We start from the raw sequence: 15,383 nt of genomic DNA on the forward strand, positions 1-15,383 counted from the left end.
GTGTCCCCAGATTGTCATCTGATACATTTAGCCACACAGAAAAGAGGAAATATAGTTGTGATGAATGAGCCCATCAGTGTGGAGCAGACATCTTCCAAGTGAAAAACCTAGACATATTTTGTTCTTTAAAATGATTGATCCTGCTCAGTCTGAAAACTAGTTTACAAAGATCCAAAGCCAAGCTTAAGTCAAAGTGAAGGCAGTGGTTACTGGGTACACATTTCTATATCCAGCCAAAGAATTCTGATTTCTGAATCTGCAGGTAAGTGGCTGTGAATAAATAAATAAATGGTAGTAAACTGAGAAAAGTGAGCTTTCAAAGGCCTGTTATCATCTTGGATACGTATCTGCATAGCACACCACCCAGAAATGTAATGGGTGGCAAAAAACAACAAACATGCTATTATGTTCCTGTATTCTGGTGGTCAGGAATTTTAACAGAACACAGAGGGATGACTTGACTCTGCTCAGTGATGTCAAGGGCATCAACTTGGTGACTCCAAAGGCTATGAGATGACTCAAAAGGTATGGATGGAATAGCAGAAACAAGAGAATCCACTTTCCAATGCAGAAATTAAAGGGAAATTGGTAGTCTTAAAAGGCTATGTATTAGGAAAAAAAGAAAGCCTGAAAATTAAAGGGCTAGCATAAACCTTAATAAGATTTAAAAATATATAAAAAGATAAAAAAGAGGGGAAAAGAACAGCTTAATTAAGGAAAATGAAAAAGATAAAGTAAATAATAAAAATAAGGGAATATGTTAATCAATATATAATAGAGATCATTCACAAAGGCAAAAATTGTCTAATTAAAAAACTAATACAATGTACCAACCTCTGGTAAGATATATTTAAAAAATAAAAGCACCAAAAATGTCAGAAATTTTAAAAGAAAATCAGCAGAGGAAATGAATCAATATTTTTCCAAAAACATCCAAAGAGTCGGTAGGTGCATGAAAAATGTTCAACATCACTAATCATCAGGGAAATGCAAATCAATACCACAATGAGCTATTATCATCTCACACCAGGGTCTTGCAAATTGGTCCCTGTACATGGAGGTCAAGGAGATAACCAGAGAAAGAAGCTGGCCACTCAGACTGGTGGGTGGCAAGTTTAACAAGCAAGGAACTTACATACAAGGCTTGTTTACTGCAGCCCCAAGATGAGTACTGTTGACCCTTGAACGACTGGGGTTTGAACTGCTCATGTCCACCTGTAGGTGAGTTTCGCATCCTCAATCAATTAACCTCTGATTGAAAACAGTATTTCAGTGTTCCCAATGGCAAATTCCCAGACACAGATGAAAACAGCATTTTCAATATACTGGTTGGATCCTTGGATATGAAGGGAAAATACATTAGAAAACTTCAGTGAAATAAAAAATGAAGAAGAAATATACCACTTACAGAAAGTGATTCATTAAATAGGAAGCTTGAATAGTTTTGTAACCATTGAAGATAGTCAGCACTTAAGTCACTTGTGTTGGCTTCTTCAAGATATTTTCCTTCATCTGGTGCAAGACTATTTGACTAGTAAATGCATATAAATTCATTTTAAATATAATTTGATTCCAGTTTAACACCAACTATTGCAGACTATAGAAAACAAAGAAAAACTCCTCGACTCTTTATGCACTTTGTGTAATCTTGATTCCAAATATTGACCAAAGTAATACAAAGAAGGAAAACTATGGGCTAATCTCAATCATGAACACAGAGGCAAAAAAAAGCTAAGAAAATATGAGCTAGCCAAATTATCTCAGGAGTACTTTAATGCATTGGAATATTCTATTTCTTGACCTGGCTGGTGAATACATTGAGTTTTTTTAAACATTATTAGTTCTTCTTGTTGTTGCTAATCCTCACCCAAGGATATTTTTTCCATTGATTTTTTTTTTCTTTTCCCCCTGTGCTTCACCTTCTATATTTCCTTTTCTGTTATAATTTTACCTTCATCGTAATTTTCTATTTTTAGATCAGTGGGATCTTAGGCACAACAGGAGACAAACACATATTTCTGCTATCTTGAATTTCTACAAGTTGGTTTTTAAAAGCTATCAATTAATTTTCCATTCTGAACTCCAGCAAATTCTAGATTGTTTCCATTGTATAGTTTTCTCTGTTTACTATTTCCTAGAATAGACTGAAAATATTACAAGAGCTATAGTTGTGCATTCTATTTCATTTGCTTTTTCTATAGAGCAAGAAATTAAATTGTATGGAGTTTCAAAATTTCAAATGCAGGTATTAGGGTTTAAAGTAGACCTGTTCTAAGTTCACTCTTCAGTATTTTTTAAAAATATGTTTTTATTGATTTTTAGAGACAGAGGAAGGGAAAGAGAGATAGAAACATCACTGAAAGAGACACATCGATTAGCTGCCTCCTGCATACCCACAACAAATGCACGTGCCCTGACTGTAAATCGAACTGATAATCTCTTGGTCCATGAGTCAATATTCAACCACTGAGCCACACCAGCTGGCATCTTCAACATTTTTTAACCCCTGCTTGCTTTGCTCTCTCTTTCTTGCTTAATCATCTTTTCTTCTAGCATTGTTTCTTCACTACATCCTCTTCTCAGTCCCTCTCAATCTAGAGTTAAGGCATCTCTTTCCTCTGGGCCCTGCGCCCCTTGACTCTTCATGCTCACGGTCCATTGAATTTTTGAGAGTGGAAGGGAGGGAAGGAGAACATGAAAGAGAAAGAAACAGCGGTTGGTTGCCTCTTGCACAAACATCACCCAGGGTCAGGATGGAACCTGCCCTTGAACTCGACTCAGGCAGACGCTCTATCCACTGAGCCACACTGGCCAGGACTAAAACATTATCCTTTAAATTGAACAAATACATATTTGTTTAAATACACTTTTTACACTCTTCTGTTTGTAGCCTATATTTCATTATAAGAATAATAATAGTCTTGGTCGGTTTGGCTCAGTGGTTGGAGCATCGGCCTGTGGACCAGAGAATCCCAGGTTCAGTTCCCGCTAGGGGCATATACCAAAAAACAAAAAGAATAATAATAATCCCTACGAGCACCCAACACACTCACTCTTTCCCATTAAACTCATCTGCTGTACCTCAGAACATCTTAAAACCCTGTACTGGGTGCTACACCAAGTGTTTCCCACACGCTAAACAGCAGCAGCAGTAGTACATGGGAACTCATTAAAAATGAAAAACTAGGCCCCATGCCAACCTACTGAATTAGAAATCTCTGGAGGTGGGACTCAGGAATCTCGAGTTTAATAAGCCCTCCAGTTTATTCGAAGGCTCAAGTTTGGGAAGCACTAATCTACTGATAGCCATAAGTAATAGATGGTTTACAGGCAAGAGGTGGGACTTAAGCCCGAGAACTTGAGCCAAAGGCAACACGGTGTCCAAAACTACACCCACTGCCTTACCTGTAGTACATATTGCACCATGCTGGGTTTTCCTCTTTTGAGGGACCAGCCTCACCTGGATCAGCCTCATTTCACAGTGAGAATATTGATCATTTTTCAATGACTCACGCTGAACATCTGTGGCAAGATCAAAACAACAAGGCAATGGTTCTTTAATTATAATTCAAGATTCCTTCTCCTCACGGTTCACTGTGAAGCCACCCAGGGTAAACTTGCTGCTCTAGTTCTGATTGAAAAAATAATAATACACACACACACACACACACACACACACACACACACACATTCATTCTGAATTATCCAGGGACTAGGATTCTCCTTAATTCCTAGACTAATCATCTATTTGTGGGACTTTCCAAAAGTTTTCCTCCTTCCTGCCCCTTCTCTTTTGTCCTCTTCACTGTTTCCCAGAACATTTGCATCTACAGGAAAGACAACAGAAGGTCACTTTCAAGTAAGTTCCTCAGTTTCTCAGGATACCTGCAAATGATTCACGGGGAATAAAGACCAAAACAACTGACCAAATAATATGTATTTTAACTCTGAATTAAAATGCTCACTTTTATATATTAATAAAATAACCTTAAGAAAGTTAAAGAGCCATCAGTGGTAGAATCAGAATAAAATTTAATTTTTACAAAATCAAAGAAAAGACAAAAGAATTAATGCAATCATTTTGAAAAACTGTTTGGCTGGCAATATCTATAAGAACTGAATATACCTAAAATCTGAAACATTTCACTTCTAGTACATACCCAATAGAAAGTATGTACATATGTTCACCAAAAATCATGTACATAAATGCCCATAGCAGCACTATTCATATTAACCAAAACTGGAATCAATCCTAATGTCCATCAGCTGTAAAATGTATGATAAATGGTGGTATATTCATGGGACATGCACAATATACACAATGGAACACTATTAAATGAAAATGAGAAAACTACTGCTATATTCAATACTGCTATATTTAAGAGCACAAACATGATGTTGAGTAAAAGAAGGTGTAAACTAGAGTATGTATTATAAAATTCTACTTCTATCAAGTTCAAAACTATTCCATGGTAATAGAAGTCATAAGAGCACCTATCTCTGAAGGAGAGAATAATGACTGGGATGCTGTATGAGGGAGTTTCACGGGGAACTGGTAATTCCTTGATCTGAAAGATGGTTCTGTATGTTCCCTTTGTACATGTTAATCAATTGCACACTTATGATTTGGCATTTTTCTGTTATACTTCCATTTGAAAGGTTTCTTAAAAAAAATTTACCTTTACAAAACAAAAAGAGAGGGAGGGAAGGAAGAAAGAACCCCTAAAGTTGATTCATTGGGTACCAAACTCTCCAATTTAAGTGGTTTCTTAGGTCAAATGCCAGGTTTGCCACTGATTAGAATGTGACTTTGGTTAAAGCATTAAATACCTCCATAAAATTTTTTTAAAAATTAAATTAAATTAAGATGCAGTCATTCATTCACTCATCCAACTTATAGGCACTTGGGATATAGCAATGAGCAAAACACACCCAAATCCTTATCCTCATAGAGCCAATGTTCTGATGGGGAAGGGAGGAAAAATGTCTACTCTATCTACCTCACAGAATTTCTGTGAATCTTGAGCGAGATCATGGTAAGAAGCTACTATTCAAAATATGGTTTGGGGATCAGCAATATTAGCACCACCTGTGGATTTGTTAGAAAGGCAAATTCAGGCCCCACCCTAGACCTATTAAATCCGTACCTTCATTTTAACAAGACCTCCAGGTAATTTGTATGCATTTTAAAGTTTGAGAAGCACTGTGTGAATCATGAAATGCTGTCAAATGTAGGCTATTATTATTATTAGTCACGCTCATCAGGAAATTGCCACAACTCTGCTTTGTAGTGACATTCCTGTTCTGGCAAATAAGGGATGTGAAGGTGAGCAAGTACATGTTTACTCCCCTCTTAAAAGCTGCTCTATCTCCAGGATGTGTTGTTTTGGAGTGTTTTCTTTCTGTTTGTTCTTTAAATCAGCCTCAGTTTTTCAAGTCAAGAAACCTCTGCATCAAAAGCCCCGCTGATGATAATGTTCTTGATTAACTTAATTGCTAGGTTTTTCAATTGGTTCAACACCATTTCCTGGTCATTCAACAGTGAGTCCAGGAAAAGTACTTTGATAATGTAATAAAATGCCAAACAATACAGACTTTAGATTTACAGACTTTTATTGACATTTTGGTGTGTCCAGATTCATTTTGTGTCTTTCATCTCCTGGTTGTTTGGTGGGTCTTTTCTTTCATCAGACTTGTTCAAACAGTGCTTTGGGGAAATGAAAACCCAGGAAGCTGCTGACTGTCTGGGAGGGGAGGACGTCGTTCTGAGAACAGGGATTAATCGGGTCTTCGGCAACTGTCTTTTAGACAAAAAATAACTTTTTCAAGTTGTTCCTGCAGTATTGCTACTCAAAATTTAATGTGCATGCAAATTCCCCAGAAATCATATTAAAATACAGTTGGGATTCACTGGGTCTGTGTTAGGACTGAAAATCCTTCACTTCCAGTGTATTATTAGTTGATGCTGATGCTGTAGGTTCCTGGACCCCACTTTGAGTAGCAAGAGTCTATCCTACAAGAATTCAAGAGGAAAAACACACAGTAATTTGGGTTCTTTTCTGATAAAAACCAATGCTCAGCAAACCAAAGTAAATTGATTTACTGATTCTTTAGGAATTTAGAAATGAAAAGATTATAACTATTTATATAAAAACTGGAAATATACAAAAATGTTAATTTTTTTCTCCTTTTTTCTTGTTTCTAAATTTTCTACAATAAAGATTATTTAATTTTATAACATGAAAACAATAAATACTACTTTTTAAAATGTATATTTTTACTAATTATCCTAATTTCATGCTAAATGCTCTGAATACTGGGTAAAAGTTTCTTTACTTTGCTATAAATACCAGGGAATGTCACATATGTTCAGCATGTCTGTGCCTCTTCTCTCCATCTCCCACTCTAAGACAACTCTGAGGGCTGCCAAAGGTCAAGTTGTGACGAACTCCAAATATCCAGCATTACATTTCCTAAGGTGAAGCTCTGTCTTGGGTTCTTCCATCTTAATGGTGAACATGTAGGTGGCTTCATTAACAGTAAATAACTGCTACTCTCTAAGAGACTTTTATTTATTTTTTTAATTAATTAATTTTTGTTACAGATGTTTCTCCTTTTTCCCCCACTGATTCCCCCCTCCCCCTCCCTCCCTGCCCTGTCCCCAGCTTTGTTGTCCGTGTCCATTGTTCACGCATACATGCATATAAGTTCTAAGAGACTTTTATGATGAAAAAGGCTTCATTAGAAAACTCTGGACTTTCCAGAAGCATTTCATGAATGCCTCTGATAAATTCATGAGTATCTATCTTATAGCAATTCAAAGGCAATAGCTGGTTTATTTTCAAACTCTTGAAAAAAAAAGTAGTTAAAGAGAGGTTATTGTTGATGATTTGGTCCTATAAGCAAGTAGAAAAAAGCCCCAAGAGTGGCAAGGAGTCAGACTGGAGCTTATTCTCTTAACCACTGCCCTACACTGACTATCTCCAATGATGCTCAATGTTTCTTGAGCACTTATTATGCACCAGGGACTATATTAAAGGCATTAGATAAATTCTCTCACTTAATACTCAAAACAACCTACTTCCCTATTTTATAATGAGGAAACATTAGAGGTGAAGTGACTTAACTCTGAACACACAGTAAGTGGCAGACAAGGCAGGAAGTGACTCTGATTCCAGGCACTATGGGTCTCAGTGACACTTTATTGAAACCAACGAGCCTATCAAAAATAACAGTATGCAGCCCAGCCAGTGTAGTTCACTGGTTGAGCATTGACCCATGCACCAAGAGGTCGCCAGTTTGATTCCCCATCAGGACACATGCCCAGGTTGTGGGCCTGATCCTCAGTGAGGGGCATGCAGGAGGCAACCAATCAATGTTCTCTCTCATCGATGTTTCTATCTTTCCTTACTCTCTCTCTAAAAATCAATAAAGGCTTACTCTCTCTCTAAAAATCAATAAAGGAAAAAAAAAAAAAAAAAACAGGATGCACTAAATCATCTCACATTTGTTTTCTGACTTCCTAGGCTCATGATTAAGCCCAAACGTACTCATTAGCTGTTTTCATTATGCTCACCCACTTATTGTTTCATAGCCACTAGTTAACTATCATGTTCTCTGGAAGCTTCAGAGAAACCCTCCTACTTTCCTAAATTGACTCTGTACATCGATTTCTATACTTTTTCATTTTAAAATAAAAATTGAGTAGACATGTTCAGATAAGGACGAAGGTGCTATTTCTTTTCACCACCATCATCATCATTCTACATGTTACCTGGTTTTTAGTCTAATTTCGTCTCAATTTTTCTCATTTGTGTTGTAAATTCCTTTTGGGCAGGGACCCTGTCTTTTCATTGAAAACAACAGAGCTTCAGAATAAAAGATTGAAAGAAAAAAAAAATATTACCAAGTATTGTTTCTGGGCTTATGGGTAATACTTTTGTTTTCTATACTTTCCAAATTTTTCACAAAGTGCTTATAATTAGACAAATAAATATTTCAATCATGTTAACTTTCCCTGTCTAGGATAGCATACATTGATTTCTATAACACATCAAACTGAAAAAGTGTGTAGAAGTGACACCAGTAAGAAACAAGATCCTTCCCTTGAGCCCGAGGTAAGAGTTGTGTGTGTTAGGGGCCTAGGTGAGAAGAACCACTCCAACAGGGAGAAAGGAGAAGACTTGAGGCAAAACATTTTAGTGACCTCACCACTGCTCCCCTGAATCCATGAGGCCCAGGTTTATAAATTGCAGAGTGCTTTCCACAGGTTCACAGAACAAAACCTGGACTATGTGAAGTACAGCAGAGGGAATATGGTCAACAACACTGTAATAACTATGCATGGTGCCAGGTGGGGACTGGAATATTGGAGGGAACACTTTGTACAGTATATGATTGTCTAACCACTGTGCTATGCCTCTGAAACTAATATAAAATAATACTGAATATCAACTGTAATTTAAAATTTTTAAAAAAGAAACTTACTGTGTTTCACACAATAGGGACGAGCACTGTAGTCAAAACATGATTATCACCTGCCTCAGTGCAGGGGGCCACTGTTAGTCCCAGAGATGCTTTTTCTAGGTGGTGTGATGCTTTGGAAATTTTGTCTGTAATGCTTTTAAGCACAGACTCTGATATAAAAGGTACTGAAGTTAAATTGTTCTGGAAAGGGTTTTTTATTTCTGTCTCGGGGGAAAAAAATGTAGAAGCTAAAAAGACTTATGTTGTTGTTTTTTTTAACAAGGATTTATTTCTCTGACATTGCTAGTATTTTGAACTCAGTAGAGACCATGCTTGTCTGCTTCCTGATGCTCTCCTTATTTTCGCTCCTTCTGGTGTCATCATTTGTGATCTGGTGACATCACAGTGCATTGTTTGGGTCGTATTTATCACCCAGAGCTGCCGAGAGGCCAGGTGGTTGAGAGACTGACTGAGGAAATATTGGAAGCTCTCCGATGCATGAGTCAGAGAGGAAATTGCTAGTCTGCACTGTGCACTGAGAGAATACACGCTGTGTGCTGGAAGCAGCAGGGGAGATCCCAGATGTTCTCGTCAGCACAGCCCTGAAGCGAAGCTCGGGATGGCTGCTCTAAGAGCTCAGGCCAGGCCACAAAGCAGAAATGACAAGTGACAGTTACAAGGGAATGGGAGTAAAGAGGGGCTGGGGCAGACTGAGATGAGGTTCTCTAAGGAATAAAAAAATCTTCTATAATACCTCTGGGAGGTGGGAAGGAGGTATAATTTGACAGAAGTTCTTCTCTCATTCCTGCTGGAAATATGGGTTTTCCTCTGGGCCAGAATCCTAATGAGGTAGCTCAGCGAATCCTTGAAGGATAAAAAACCTGATGTTATGATCTGTAGACTGACTAGTTGGGTTCAAATCCCACTTCTGACAGCAAGTTCAGGTAGTTACTTAACTCTCTCAGCCTTGGCTTCCTCATCTGTGAAATAAGTAAGGATACTGAACTCATAGAAATGCTATAAGGATTAAATGAGGAGACGTTTAGAAAGTACTACGTACATAAACTATGCCTGGCACACAGTAAGCTTACAAAAAAATGATGGCTATTACTAATTATGTTTGTGTCTGTGTGTGTATAAATTTATGTGTATACATATAAATAAATGTATATACTGCATGGGGCAAAAGTAGGTTTACAGTTGTTTGTGTGAAAAATAATACCATAATTAATAAATAATAATACAAGAGTAAACTGTGTTTTACGTGCTCAAAACTGTAAACCTACTTTTGCCCCACCCCATATATATGCACACATATATATGGTCTCTCTGGGATACTTTATTTATTCCTTTTATATTTTACGGCAAAGAAAGATGACAAGCATTTGGTTTTGGTCTTGGATTTATTGAAGGTGATTAAGAGCATGTGAAAAGTTTTATGTGTCAGAACTCCAAAAATGAGTCCAAATAACGATGTGCCATGATGAAGTTATCCTGTCTTCTTGGCTAATGGCTTTCCAAATGCACTGAGGGTCAGTTTGTAAAATACTGTGTAGGTTTCTGTATGTCAAGAAAAATAGCTCAAAATAGAGTTTAACAGTCAAGAAAGATGACTTTATTGAAGACTATTACAAAAGGGGTTAAGTCTATTGCAGTAGAGGAGGGAGATGGAACTCAACTTCCTTATAAACGCAAAGCAAGGGAGTTTTTAAGTGCTGGGTGAGCTAGTGCAAAAGTACTGGAGGATATTGTGGGGAGGTGGTTCATGTGATTAGGCCATCTGTCTTTGCTAATGAACATATCAGGGTATTAAGTTAGCCTCCTTCCCTCTCACAGAGACTGGGAGATCTGAGGGCTATTTTTTTTTCTGGCATTTTTTTCAATTACAGTTTACATTCAATATTATTTTGTATTAGTTTCAAGTATACAGCATAGTGGTTAGACAATCATATACTTGACAAAAGGGTTCCCCCTAAATTTCAACGATGTGCCATGATGAAGTTATCCTGTCTTCTTGGCTAATGACCCCATACATAGTTATTATGATATTATTGACTATATTTCATATGCTGTATTTTACATCCCTGTGATAGGTACTATCTTTCTTGATGATTACATTTCAAAGGATGTCTCCCAGGTCCTTAAAAAAGATGGTCCTGAATTATAAAACATGCACGAGACTAGGAAAAAATATTTACATGTCAAAGGGGCAAAGAAAGAATTTAAAATTACAAGTTTTCTAAAGTGAATGCTAAAAGAGAGAGAGAGAGAGTTCAGTGACCCGTAGTCAGGAAGAAGACTGTCTAAAGTTTAGTCAAGCTGAGGGCACATGAAGTCACCTAGTCATAATCTTAGCTTAACATAATTAGGCTTAATGCATCAGTGAAAGAGAAAGCCACCTACATCATAGTTTCCCGGGTGCCACCACTTAACCCCCTGTTTAAAATTAGTTCCCCCCTCCAATCTGTAACAACATGTCTCCTTTCTTATGTGTGTGGACATTCCCACCATTTGAGTCATTTCCCCACATTAAATAAACATGAGCGCACAGTTTCTAGAAGACCACCATTACCATGCTGGTGTGATATGAGGACAGCAATGAAAAACCTGCATCTCTATGAGCCCTGCTATCAGGACAAGGCACTCAGCAAAGAGTTGAGGCAGACAAAGGATCTGTTCCCATCCTGCTCCAACTTCTCCCCTCTTCCCCAGCCCCTCTTACTGTTTCAGACATCTGTGCCTCCAGAATCTCTCTTCTCCTGTCCTTTCCTCTCAAAAACCTTGCTTCTGAATCCGATACTAAAATATGAAAAACTGGCTAAAAGCTTAGAGGAACCCAGGAAGTACATACTAACTAAATCTTTAAGTGGTCTGACCAACAGTGAGTTGGAATCTTGACAGATCTCCTTGATGCTGAAGTGCCCCCTCACAGCAAATGGCTGCCACACTGAAACACAAGGTAGGAAAGCACCAATGGGAACTTAATCTAACAAGGACTGGCTCTCAAGAGCTCTGCAGTGGCCCAATGCCAGGGCAAGAAAAGCAGGCACTAAAGTGAATGACTGGAGATGGGGGACGATGGAGAGTCTTGAGGTTGTTGAAGAAAGATATAAAAAGCATTTGTAGCTCAGCTGGTGTGGTTCAGTGGTTGAGTGCCAACCCATGGACCAAGACATTGCCAGTTTGATTCCTGGTCAGGGCACATGCCCAGATTTTGGGCTCAATCCCCAGTAGAGATGTGTAGGAATCAGCCAATGGATGTCTCTCTCTCTCATCGATGTTACTATCTTTCTCCCTCTCCCTTTCTCTCTCTAAAAAGAACAAAACAAAAAACTAGCTCAGCCAGTGTGGCTCAGTGGTTGAGCATTAACCCATGCACCAAGAGGTCACTGGTTCGATTTCCAGTCAGGGTATATGCCCAGGTTGTGGGCCCAATCCCCAGAGCAGGGCATACAGGAGATGGCCAGTTGATCTCTCATTGATGCTTCTATCTCTCTCTCCCCCTCCCTTCCTTTTTCTCAAAAATCAATAAAGAAAAAAAATTTAATAAAACGTATTTTTTAAAAAAAGGATGTGTAACTAAAGTGGGGTGATGAAGACTCATATTTGTTTCTTCTTATTTTGGCTTCAGATAACCTCTAGAGCTGAAAAAAATAAGGAACTCCCCAATAAAAGGACCGTGCTATTCAATTCAATCCCTCAAGCATTATCTCAAGCCTTTCTTTCTGACCTCAAAGCTATTTTATGACAGGAGTTTGCCATACTCCAAATACCAGCTCAATTTCTTCTATATCTACTCTCTCCAACAATGCCAGTTTTAATGTATGTCCCCAGGGCAGGGCAAAATGAGTTAATATATATAAAGTAGAAGAAAGAATGTTTGATATGTAGTAAGTGCTATACACATAGTAGCTATTACATCATCATTATGGTGATGGTGATGGTGAGAAGAAGAAGGAGGAGGAGGAGGAGGAGGGGAAGGGAGGGGGTGGAGAAGGGGGAGGGAACGGAAGGGGAGGGGAGGGGAGGAGAGGGGGAGAAGAAGAACAAGGTGCCCCAGCCCTGCTTGTGAGCCATCTTTGGCAAAGGCAGAGCAGAAAACCGCCCCAGTTACAGCTGCTGAATCAGCAACATAAAACAGAGAAACTCAGTACATTTCCAAAAAGGAAGATGTAGTTATCCTGTCCATTGCAAAGATAGCAGAATGGGTGGTATTTTTCTAGGGACAGATTTCTCCAAAGGTAACTAATCCTACTCTTATTTAGGATCACCTCTACCCAGCACCACAGATACACACAAGGTCTGGATGTGGAGGGTTCCTAACTCTGGTGACATCTCCTAAGATATTTCTTAGGATAAACTTTTCAGTAAAGCAGATATAAATAAATATTCTATGATATTTGAAAGATGGTCTCTCTTGACTCCTGTCAGCATCCTTGAAAGTTACCAGCTAGATTTATTACATAACAAGGAGAAACAGCAAGAGCAGTTCTGCTTCCTGGGGAAAGCCAACTTCCAAAAAAAGCAATAGAACTGTTGATATAGGGTAATTCAATGCTAAACTGACCCAGCAGGGTATTTTGGTGATACTTTTTTCTTAAAAGGGAACAGTGCAGTAAAGACAGTTTGTGTTTATGCATGACCTGAATCTTTCACTTCCTCTAGCAGGAAAGAAGCAGATGTTCAATGCAGGGCTGGGGAGGGAATGGGGGAGATGAAGGAAACAAACAAAATTGTGATTCAAGTTTTCTTTAAAACATCAGCCAGATGCTGGTTCTCTCATGTAAATGCTTAAAACTTCAACATACTTGTGTATGTCTTCATTCATACATTAACTCTTTATGTTCTACCTACTTCACTTTTCTTTAAAGGCACAAATGTAATAAAAGCTGAGTTAACAATTACACAAGCCATCTTTTTAATAAATGGTGCCAGGACAATTAGATAGCCACAAGGAACAAATGAATGTAGATCCTTCATAACACACACACAAATTAAATCAACATACATCATAGACCTAATATTTCTATTATTTTTTTAATCTTCACATGAAGATATTTTTCCAATTTTGTTCAGATAGAGTGGAAGGGAGAGAAAGAGAAACATCAATGTGAGAGAGACACATTGACTGGTTGCCACCTGCATGACCCGACCAGGGCAGAGGACAAACCGCAACTGAGGTACGTGCCCTTGACCAGAGTCCGTGGGCCGACGCTCTAACCGCTGAGCCAAACCAGCCAGGGCCTAACATTTCTTATTAAATGTAAGAACTAAACCTATAAACATTTAGAAGAAAACATAAGAGAAAATCTCTGTGACCTTGGATTAGGCAAATATTTCTTAAATATAATATCAAAAGAACAATCCATGAAAGAAAAAATTGATAAATTGGACTTTATTAAAATTTAAATTTTTGTACCTCAAAAAAACAAAACAGAAAAACACTGTTAAGAAAACAAAAGGGAAGGCACAACAGGAAAATATTTGCAAATCATATGTCTGATAAAGGACTTACTTCGAGAATATATAAAGACCTCTTAACAATTCAATAATAAAAAGACAAATAACTCAATTAAAAAATAGGCAAAGATTTGAATAAACATTTCATTAAAGAAGATATATGAATGGCCAATAAGCAAATGAAAAGATACTTAACATAATTTGTCACTAGGTCAATCCAAATTAAAGTTGCAATGAGATATCATTATCTCACCCACTAAAAATCCGAAAGGCAGACAACAGCAAGTGTTGGTGAGGACACGGAGAAACTAGTACCCTCATACATTGTTGGTAGAAATACATTACTTTGGAAAACAGTTGGGCAATTTCTTAAAAGGTTAAAAATAAATTAACCTTAACACTCAGCAATTCTACTTCTAGGTAACTACTCAAAAGAAATAAATACATACATCTACCCAAAGACTAATACATGAATGTTCATAGCAGCATTATTCATAATAGCCAAAACCTGAAAACAAGCCCAAATGCCATCGACTGTTGAATGAATGAATAAAATATGGTATATCTATACAATGGACTATTGTTTGGCAGTAAAAAGAAATGAAGTACTGATACATGCTACAACATGGACCTTGAAAACATTATTACAATCAATGAAAGAAGCCAGTGACAAAGAGCCACATACTATGTGATTCTGTTTATATAAAATGTCCAGAACAGATCTATAGAGACAGAGAATAGATTAGTGGTTGCCTGGAGCCGGGGAAGGGATCTTTAGGAGATAATAAAAATATTCTAAAATTGGGTTTTAATATTTTCACAATTCTGTAAACTTACCAAAAATCACTGAATTGTACAGTTTAAATGGTTGGTATTTATACTTCTATAAAGCTCTTTAAAAAGAATACACAAAACAACTCTGGCCAGTTTGGCTCAGAGGTTAGAGGGTTGGTCTGTGGACCTTGATTCCTGCCGAGGGCACGTACCTCGGTCATTGTGTGGGAGGCAACCAGTCAGTGTGTCTCTCTCTGTCCCCCTCCTACTATATCTGAAGATAAATGAAAAAATATCCTCATGTGAGGATTAAGAAAAAGAATGATTGAGCTTAAAACTGATCTTCCTGACAGCCAAAGCAAAGGCAAAGAAATTTACAAAGCTATATAACTTGATTTTTGTTGTTGTTTTCAATGGGAGCAAGCAAAACTAACTACTTTAGGAAAATAATTTACTATGCATATGTTTAGTCAGGTAGTTAGAGCACAGTGTTTTTTACAGTTTTATCCAAGGAAAACAAGGGAAAAAAAAAATCCACGTTGTTCTATACATGCTATTTCTTATAGAGCAGCTCAATAAAAGTTGAAGGAATGTTGTTAGGTCTTAGGGTGAGCACAGAATTTTCTGTCAGAAGCCAGAACAATACACTGCAGAACGAAGTTTGGGACACTGTGACTTGATAC

The sequence above is a fragment of the Molossus molossus genome, unplaced genomic scaffold (assembly GCF_014108415.1).
Source record: "Molossus molossus isolate mMolMol1 unplaced genomic scaffold, mMolMol1.p scaffold_m16_p_5, whole genome shotgun sequence".
NCBI lineage: Eukaryota > Metazoa > Chordata > Mammalia > Chiroptera > Molossidae > Molossus > Molossus molossus.